Source organism: Ipomoea triloba, chromosome 5 (assembly GCF_003576645.1).
Source record: "Ipomoea triloba cultivar NCNSP0323 chromosome 5, ASM357664v1".
In the NCBI taxonomy this organism is placed as follows: domain Eukaryota; kingdom Viridiplantae; phylum Streptophyta; class Magnoliopsida; order Solanales; family Convolvulaceae; genus Ipomoea; species Ipomoea triloba.
In genome coordinates, this window is record NC_044920.1 from 23,943,848 (window position 1) to 23,953,241 (window position 9,394).

Sequence of the window (9,394 nt, forward strand, 5' to 3'; positions counted from 1 at the left end):
GAAACTATATTTTGATGCTAAATTTTACTCAACAAGTCAACCTCATTCTGCAATTTCAATTGATGGTTTAGCACCATCTATATGTTCAGAAATAGTATAATATATTACCAATATATCTATCCCAGGTCAGTGGTACCTCAAATTCTTTATTAACCTCCTGTCTACCACCATAAAGTCTCTTAACCGCTGCCTAGTCATTGTCACATTTTGCTCTATAGAAAAAGATTTCTGATTCATTCTTTTCTTATGACAAGATAATCCGCATTTGAGTTCGGATTGGAATTATGATTCAAGTGAAGTAAACGCGCCCTAGTCTCCCTTCTCCCAAAACATTTTCCTCCATAAAATTGCTAGTAATGATGGATATTCCAGAACATAGTTTTGAGGGGGGAATTGAATTATAACTTTATACATAATTTTTCATTGGATTTCTTCAGTTTACTCAACCTGTAAACCCATAAGCAAGTAACAACCGCAGAATTCCACCAAGAAGGGTAGATGCAACAATAAGAGCAATGAGAATTTTCTTGTTCAAGTTTTGATGCTGAACTGCTCTGACATCTGTAGCCCCTATTTTCAAGGGAAAAAAAAACTTTAGAAAATCATAATTTAGCAGGGAAAAACAAAATCAATAATTGGCCTTAAGAAGACAATCAACATATAGCCTTTTTGCCAGCACTCAACTCATCCCTTCCCAAAAGAGATCCCATCAAGGAAGGTAAATGTAAGCCATTTGGCTCAAAAAGAAAATACAGTACTAGAAAAGAAACCACCATAATGTATCTGCAGCAAAGAGCAACTCAGAAGTCATAATGGCCCTGCAATGTTCATCTAAAGAACAGTACATTTTCCTAATTGAAGTGAACCATCACAGAAATTTGAATAAAGTAAGAATTCAAAACAATTGAACATATCAGTATACCAGGTAGTCCCTCTCTGTTAGGGCCTAAAGCTTCTCCCTCACAAAATTAGATGAACAGATCCATGGTAACGATGAGAAACAAAGAAAAGCTCCAGAACCCATCACTCAGTACACATCAAGCATTGTGAAATAGGGATGTCAATAGGCCAGCCCGCTTAGTTTTGGGCTTATCAAGTTATCAGTTCGGGCTTATCAATTATTCAATTATTTTATTATTTTATTTTCGGGTTCAGGTTAGCCCTAACCCTAGTACTCGGGTTGTCGAGCTTATCGGGCAAGCTGAACCATTTGAACTAAAACTGAAAACCGAAGTGTTGAGCACATTAAAATTTAAATCAAGTAGTAGCGATTGCAAATATATTTCTAAGAACAATTTTTTTTATCCAAAATAAGTTAACTAGTTAAAGTTGAATACGGAGTAATTAATTTAACTTCAAATCATCATTTCCATTTTATTCTAGTAGTAGCAAGTGCAGTATTATTCTAGTTTTAACTACATTTGAGCAGAAGTGCTCTTACAGCTCTATACTAGTTTTGTAGTTCTAGGAAACAATATTCTTTATGGTTAAATATGTGTACATTTGACATTACTTGTTCTGAGAGCTTTATGGCCTAGAGTCTTTTTGGTCTGTGACTCTCTTGGCAAAAAATAAGAACCCTTTATGCACTTCGTTTGCAGCTTAGTAACTTGGCTTGGGCTACTCCAAAACATGATGTTAAATTGTTAAAACACCCACTACAACTTCCTACAAAGGGTAATGTTTAGAATTAGGGTTGTTGACATTAAGGGTAATGTTTTGTTTTTGCATAGGGATTGGAGCAGCTGAGTTATATGATAAGCATAATCAGGTGACTTTTCTGTTACATTGTGTTTGGTTCATTAATGTGTTTAACCCTTAAACAACATATAACTGATTTACTTGAATTGGTAGTGAAACTCAGATAAATCCTCCTCCAAAGGAGATAAAAGAGTTTGTTGGAATGAGTATCGTAATCAGGCTCTGTAAGGAAAGAGGTCTTTGTGAACCTTCATAAGGCATTCCCAGTGCTAAAGATTCATTGACCAACAAACTCTTCCTCAATGTTGCCCTTGCAACTAAGTGATGGTGATGTTGATTTTCTTGAGGTAAATATAGGAATAAGAATTCTTATGGGATGAATTTTATTGTCTAAAACACTATTAAAATACTATAGCTATTACTAGATTATAGGGTTTTATAAGTGATGAATCTGGCAGCCCACTTCTATGATAATTGTGAAACTAGATTAGTGTGTGTATTGAAAAATCTTGAAGGTACATTGTTCTCACTAAAAGGTGGCAATGCTGAATTTGTTGTAGGGTTTTTTGGCTACTGTGACAAATAAACATTTGCTGGACATTTCAAAGGACAATGTTATCAGTGCATGTGAAAAGTGACTAAACCAAAATTACGACTTAATATACAACTCGCATATATCTGGAGTCTATTGTTGGGTTGATTTTGTTCAAGTTTTTTTTTTTTTTGCAGCAGTGGATCTTATAAGGATGAAACCTTAGAGGACTAATCATTTTAAATGACAGCAATTATATATAATAAGAAACTTGGAATTAGTTGTTGGTGTTGTTAAAATATGTAACGATAATGTACCCCTTTGAATTTCAAAACATTTTCACTTCTAGGCAAGTTCAAAAGAGAAATGCAGATGGAATTATTGTGAAGAGCCTTAAGGGCTCACATAGTCGCATACCATTTGCTGTTAGAGGAAACACACAGAGCTATAATTTGTTTTCATTCTTACCCTTCTACTAATACATTGTATTCAACAATGGTAACCACCTATTATTGAAATACCTTTCATTGAGTTCTATTTAATAATTATTACCTATATGCAATTCCACTTCCAGACACACTCTGCGTTAATAAACAAAGATCTATACTCAACATTTACAGTTCATCCCCATTCCCAACAATATTTAGCCCTAATTCGAGTACGGACCCTAAGCCACAAGATGAACCACATTTGCAATCCTAAATATCGATTTTAATATTCCGAAACGATGAGAGAAAAGAAGAGAAAAGAAAATTTCACTGCTTACCTGGCTAAGAAGAAGGTTGCCCGGATGTCCGCCGCTTCGACCGGCAAGAATTTTACCCTCCAGTCTTAACACCGCTAGAAAGAAGGAGTCACGGGCGCCGATTGTTGCCCCGACCCACTCCTCTTCCACCGGTGTCTATTAGTACCTTCAACCGATATATCTCGATGCAGAGGAGGACAAGCGGAGACGCCGAGGTTGCGACTTGCGGGGCAGAGAGAGGGGTTAAGTGGAGTGGGAGGCTGGGAGATTTTGATGGGTGAGGGCGGCTCAGCTAATGGGTAGTGTTATTGTGTCTTGGTGTGTGTATAAAACTTTGTTTTAAAAAAATAAGATAAATATTTGTATTTTACATTTAATTTAGATTAATAATTGTTTACTAATAGTGTGTTTAAATTATATGTTACAAGCTAAAAGTTTAAATTTAATTATTTGTATTATGTTAAAATATTTCTATTTTATTTGAATTAATTATTTGTTGTTTTTGGAGGTGTGCAAAGTTTAGTGAAAATCTGATGACCATGCACACGTGATGACCCCCTCCCACCAACCCATTGCATAGTTTTTTTTTTATTTGCATGGCCCTCACGTGATGGGCTCCAAGCAACACGTGGAGATTCGAACCCATGACCTTTGAGTCTTTGACATGGCTCTGATACAAAATTGAAGCATGTGCTCCATCTCAACTAAAAGCCTAAACTGATAGTTGGACTGCACATTTATGTTTATATTATATTTATGCTCACAATTTTCAATGTATTGTATATATATACTAGAAAAGAATCTCGCAAGTCAAAGCATGAATTAATTATATTTTGGGCTGAGCATGAATTAATTGTATTTTTATATTAAAAAAAGCATTGCTATTATTTTATTTTATTTGACGCCCCCATTTCTTGGCTTGCAGATATCTGGCAATAATTGTTTTAGTTCTATTGCTCATCTGGAGCGTTGTTGTACAATGGATGGTTCGTATGGATGTGGATCGAGTTCAACACACCATCTATTTGGATGGGGGTAGAGTTTTACACATCTATCCGTACACACGTGTTCTCATCTACACAGTGGATGTGGTAAGGCATTTTTTAATTGTTAATTGACTATTAATTAATGTATTAATTTTATTAGCTATTAATTAATTTCTTATATTGGTATTTATTACAGATTTTTGTAATGGTGCTGATTGCTGGACTTGTTGAAGACAATCTTGTAACGTGTGGCGGATCCACATTACAAGCGCGATGGGAAACTTTGTTTTCCTGTATTCTGCACTGTTGGCTTTATCTTCACATTTTGCAATATCATCACTACTTTACTAGTATTGTTGTATTGCATAGGTTCTTTTTAGTATCCATAATATCATTACTAGTTATCTTGCACAGTGTAGACTTGGACTTGCGAGTTTAGACTTGGACTGCAATATTCTGCACACTGCAATGTTTAGACTTGGACTTGCGAGTCTAGTAATACTTCTGACTTGTAAGTTTGTTTTTAGTATACATACGTCGGCACATTGTTTTAGTATCTCTCTATATAATAAAGCCATATCGCCTAGGCCAATCAGAATTCGGCATTTTCCCGCCCATACAATGTGATGTCGTTTTGATCGCTTATCTATGTACATAAATTTGTAATATTTATTTCTATACATCATATTTATTATCTCTATACATAATATATGCATTCACACATCTCTTTTCTCTCATATTTATTACTATTGCACAGCTCAATGCACAAAATTAATCATTGCAATTAATGGGTAAATGGATCGATTACCATCACTGAACAATAAAGAAACAAAGGGTTTAATTTTATTGTTCAGTGATTGGTAATTGTTCCAGATCTATATATCTATATATATATATATATATATATACTAAATCTATATCTATATACTACATATATACTACATACTACAATATTACAATTTACAATATTAGAGTCACTCTTTCCCATACTTTTGGACGTTTACATGTCCAATGTGAATTTAATGATTCATTCATTAAAGGTTGGAAGCCTTTCCACTGTAAAGGCTTCATATATACCAAGTTATAAACAAGTAGTGATCAACTCCAGTAACTTTGACTGTTCACTGCTCTTCAATCAATTCTGTATGTCGTGTTGTGGATTTTAAGGCTGCTCTTTTGTCACCTCTAAAGAATGTAAAGGCGGTGGGTACTCAGATTGGGAAGAGTCGCACAAATGCTAAGGTGCTGCCCGTTCCCCTAAGGGCGAAGGCTTTGTTTAATGGCAAGGGTCGCAGGCGTTCCTCCTCTTCATCTTCTAAATGATTGCGGCCATCTGGAATGTTAGAGGCCTTAATAAGCCTCACAAAAAGAGAAGAATTTTGAATTTTGTCCGTCAGAACCATGTTTCTTTTTTTTTTTTTTTGGGCTGCTCGAAACCAGAGTAGCACCTAATAAATTTGATAAGGTTTTCAATGGTTTGTTTCACAGTGAACAAGTCTTTGTGGATTACAGTGTGTTAGGAATAATATTGTAATAGTTTTGATGAGCCAATTTGTAATTTTAGAAATCCCCTATTTTATTTTTAGAGTGCATAGATTAGACCTGAAAGACAAGTCATGACATTAGATTGGTTCGAATTATTGTTTTATATAATACATTTTGTCATGAATCTTGTAAGTCATTTGCTTCCACTATACACATGAGTGTATATGACCCAATGGACAAGGCCAAATTATCAGGCACGAGTTTGAATCCTATTCAAAACATTTTGATCTTGAAGTCTATGGAGTGGAGCAAGTCGTGGCACGATTCAACTCCAAGAAGAAGTCAAATTTTTGGGTCAATATGGAGGAAGCTATGGAGCTAGTTGTGGAGCTAGTCAAGCTCCATGGAGCTAGTCAAAGTCAAGAAGTCAAGGGCGAGAAGAAGTTCAAGATCCACTATCTCTACACCATAAGCTACACAATGCAAAGAAGGATCAAGTATATTATCTTGATGAATATAACCGAATGAGCTGAAACAGAGTAATGGTTAAGAACTTAAGCATATACTTACTACTTGCTACATTTTAAAGCCTAACGGAGGAAGCTTGGAGCAAGTCAAGGTCAAATGGAGCAACTTTGTCTAAAACTTGTGCGCGTGATCCATACTACATTTTTACACGCGTGAAAGGCACTATAGAGCAACTTACTTAGCCAAAATTACAAGGTTCATATTTTACAAGGTTCAGTACGTGATGCCATGAACCAGAAGAAATTTGAAGGTGATGATTTTTTGAAGATCATTGTTCATACTCAAGCAAGAACCACCCGGAAAATATTTTGAAAGATCAACTTGCCCAAGATCAAATCAAGAATGCAACAAAGTCAAAAATATCAAGCTCTGAAGAATACAAAGTCCACAATATCCGGCTGTCATGGCAACTAGTCAAAAATTGGAGGCTACAAGTTTCAAAGATCAATCAAGCCGAAATATAAGACTTTGGTAAGCAATTTACAGAGGTAATTTTTCAAAATTACCAGCGGCATTAAATGTGCAGATCAAATTGGCAAGTTATCAGATCAACGGTATGGTCATTAAATGAGGATGTATGGCCATCATGATCAGATTGGAATGACCTATCAGATCAAGTGAACGTTCAAAATTTGAATGTTCATAACGGGCAAATAATTCTTTGAATTATAAAAAACCCAAGAAGACTTGAAGACAAGCACGGTTGAGATAATAGAGGCTATACAGCACTACGAACCAAAACGTGAAAAACTACAAGTGGTGCTACTGAGCGGTGAATGCGATAAAAATACAAAGTGCTGAGATATTGAGCTATACACGAGAGGAATTCAAGTCTTAGAAAAGAAATCTTTATTTCTTTCAACAACAGTTGTTTCTCTACTGAGAGTAGAAAGGAGTGTAGCTGGGTGCGTAACACTCGGGTGAACTAAGTGTAGCTTTGTGCGAAACACTTGGTTAGAACGTAGCTTTGTGCGTAGCGTTCGGGAACGTAGCTTTGTGCGTAACACTCGGGAAGTGCTTGTGTAGCACTTGGAGTTTCACTATTGTATCTGGGTGATTGAAGATAGTGGAAACCTTCCTTGGAGTTAAAGGAAGAAGTGGAGTAGGAGAATTACACCATCTCCGAACCACTATAAATCTTTGCCTCTCATTTACTTTACTGCAATTTACATATTTGCATGTTTTATCTCACTAACCTTTTACGTACTGTGTTGATCATATCATCTGGGTTTGTGTGTTCTCACGTCCGCATGCGCTTGAAACTTTGCATACATATTCTTTAAGCTGTTTTAAGATTTTCCAACGTATTGCATGCGAGTTACCTCTTCAGTTTTACGCAGTTTTATTTTATAGCACTTTACCGTACGATATTCCGCTGCACATTTCAAGTTGAATTTATTCACTTGAAATCTCTGTTGTTGAAGTGTTATAAAGTTTTTAATTGTTTGAAAAGTATATTCACCCCCCTCTAGACTTTTCGCACCCTATCGGGACCAACACAGTGTGATTAGGAGTGGTCGTATTATTCTTGTGTGGAACTCGAACAAAGTGGAGTGTTCTATCCTTGATGTATCACCTCAATGTGTGCACTGCTCAATTCGATACAAGATTTCAAATAACTCTTTTGTTTGTTCTATTGTTTATGGTCTGTACTCGGTTGTTGAAAGGAGGGAGTTATGGAACAAACTGCAGTCTCTACGGCCGTCAATTTCTCTACCCTGGATGGTTTGCGGTGATTTCAATGCAGTCAAGGGTCCTTGTGAGAGAATTGGGGGTGCGGTACCAACAAACTATTGTACCAAAGATTTAGTGAACTGCTGTAATAGTCTGTCCTTTGCAGATGCTCCTAACATTGGAAATTTCTTCACATGGTCAAATGGGAGAGTCAAAGCCAAAGTGGATAGGGTTCTCATTGATTCCCTATGGACAAATAGGAACTTCAACTGCTGGGTTGACTTTAAAGAGTTTGATTTTATTTCAGATCACTGCCCCATTATCATTAAGCTCTTTGACAACTGTGAAGCTATTAACAGGCCGTTCAAGTTTTTTAATATGTGGTTAACCCACCCTAATTTTCAACAGAGGATGTCTGGCACATCTTCATGAGTGGGACATGTCAATACAATGTTGTCCAACATCTCAAGGCCCTTAAAGCTCCACTTAAAAGGTTGAATAAGGAGGATTTCGGACACATCTCTGAAAAAGCTAGAAATGCAAGACAGAATTTCAGCTCCTTTGCCCAATTCTTTGATGTTCTTTCTTACTGCATCGGAGGATGATAGAACTTTGCTCAATGATCTTAGATCTCGTGCTGAAGCAGACGGCAATTCTTCAACCAGAAATTGAAATTCAAAGTGCTGATTGATGGGGACAAAGGCTCAAAATATTTTCAAATCGGGATAAGAGCATCTCTTGCATTCTTGATCAGGCTGGATAGCCCACTACTTCTGTAAACCAAATTGGAGCTCTTTTTGTTGATCACTTCAAGAATCTATTTGGGTGTGACACGACTAGATCACCTTGTAATCCTCTGATTTTTTGAGTTCTGGGCCGATCCTGAACAGTGAGCAGCACTCCACTCTGTTGAAAGAAATCTCAGCATGTGAAATTAAAGATGCTTTAATTTATTTGATATTGATGATCAAAAGGCACCGGGTCCAGATGGTTACTCAGCTGCATTCTTTTATAAGAAGAACTGGAATGTGATTGGCAATGACATTATATTGTTGCTGCTGTCATGGAATTCTTCAACTCGGGCCAACTGTTGAAGCAGATCAATTACACGGTTTGGCTAACTGGCGCACAGTTCATTAATTAATTAATTATTTATTTATTTATATACAAGGGTTTGGAGCAAACATGATAATCAAACACCATCTTTAACGATTTGACTTGGTCAAATCATTAAAGATGATTAAATTCGTCCAAAATTAGTGGATCCACTAATAACCAAACATGCCCAAACCGTCCCTGCATTTCAATACAAAATTCACAGAATTAAATTTCAAGCAAGAATACTCATTAAAAATAAGATGAAACAAAATGTTTTATTTTAAAAAATATAAATAATTAATTTAAAATTCAGACAAATTTAAATTACAGAACTTCATTCATCTTTAATGGTTTTATATATTTGCCTTGGATCTCCGAGAAGGACCTATCTATGTTTATATCAAAATAGAAATGAAAGACCGCCATGTTGGGTAAAGTAGTGGAAAGCACGGGCACAAAAGCTAGGACAGCCACAAAAACCGTTGAGATGCTGGTTGGGTAATATGATATAATCTCGTTGTCATAACCCCTAACTGCTGAAAATAATGCTGCACGAAACAGGAGGTATCCAAATATCTGTAGTTGAACTGTATGTTAGTTATGGAATTACATTGAAGAATATATATATATATATATATATATATA

General features: G+C 36.0%; 1 long non-coding RNA gene across 1 annotated transcript; it reads right to left on the minus strand.

The window, feature by feature from the left end:
• Positions 1–319: 319 nt before the first annotated feature.
• On the minus strand, positions 320–3,260 carry LOC116020858. The gene is made up of 2 exons (XR_004098861.1): positions 3,000–3,260; positions 320–570 (listed from the first exon to the last, which is right to left on the minus strand). It is a non-coding gene; the product is annotated as an uncharacterized LOC116020858 (long non-coding RNA).
• Positions 3,261–9,394: the final 6,134 nt, after the last annotated feature.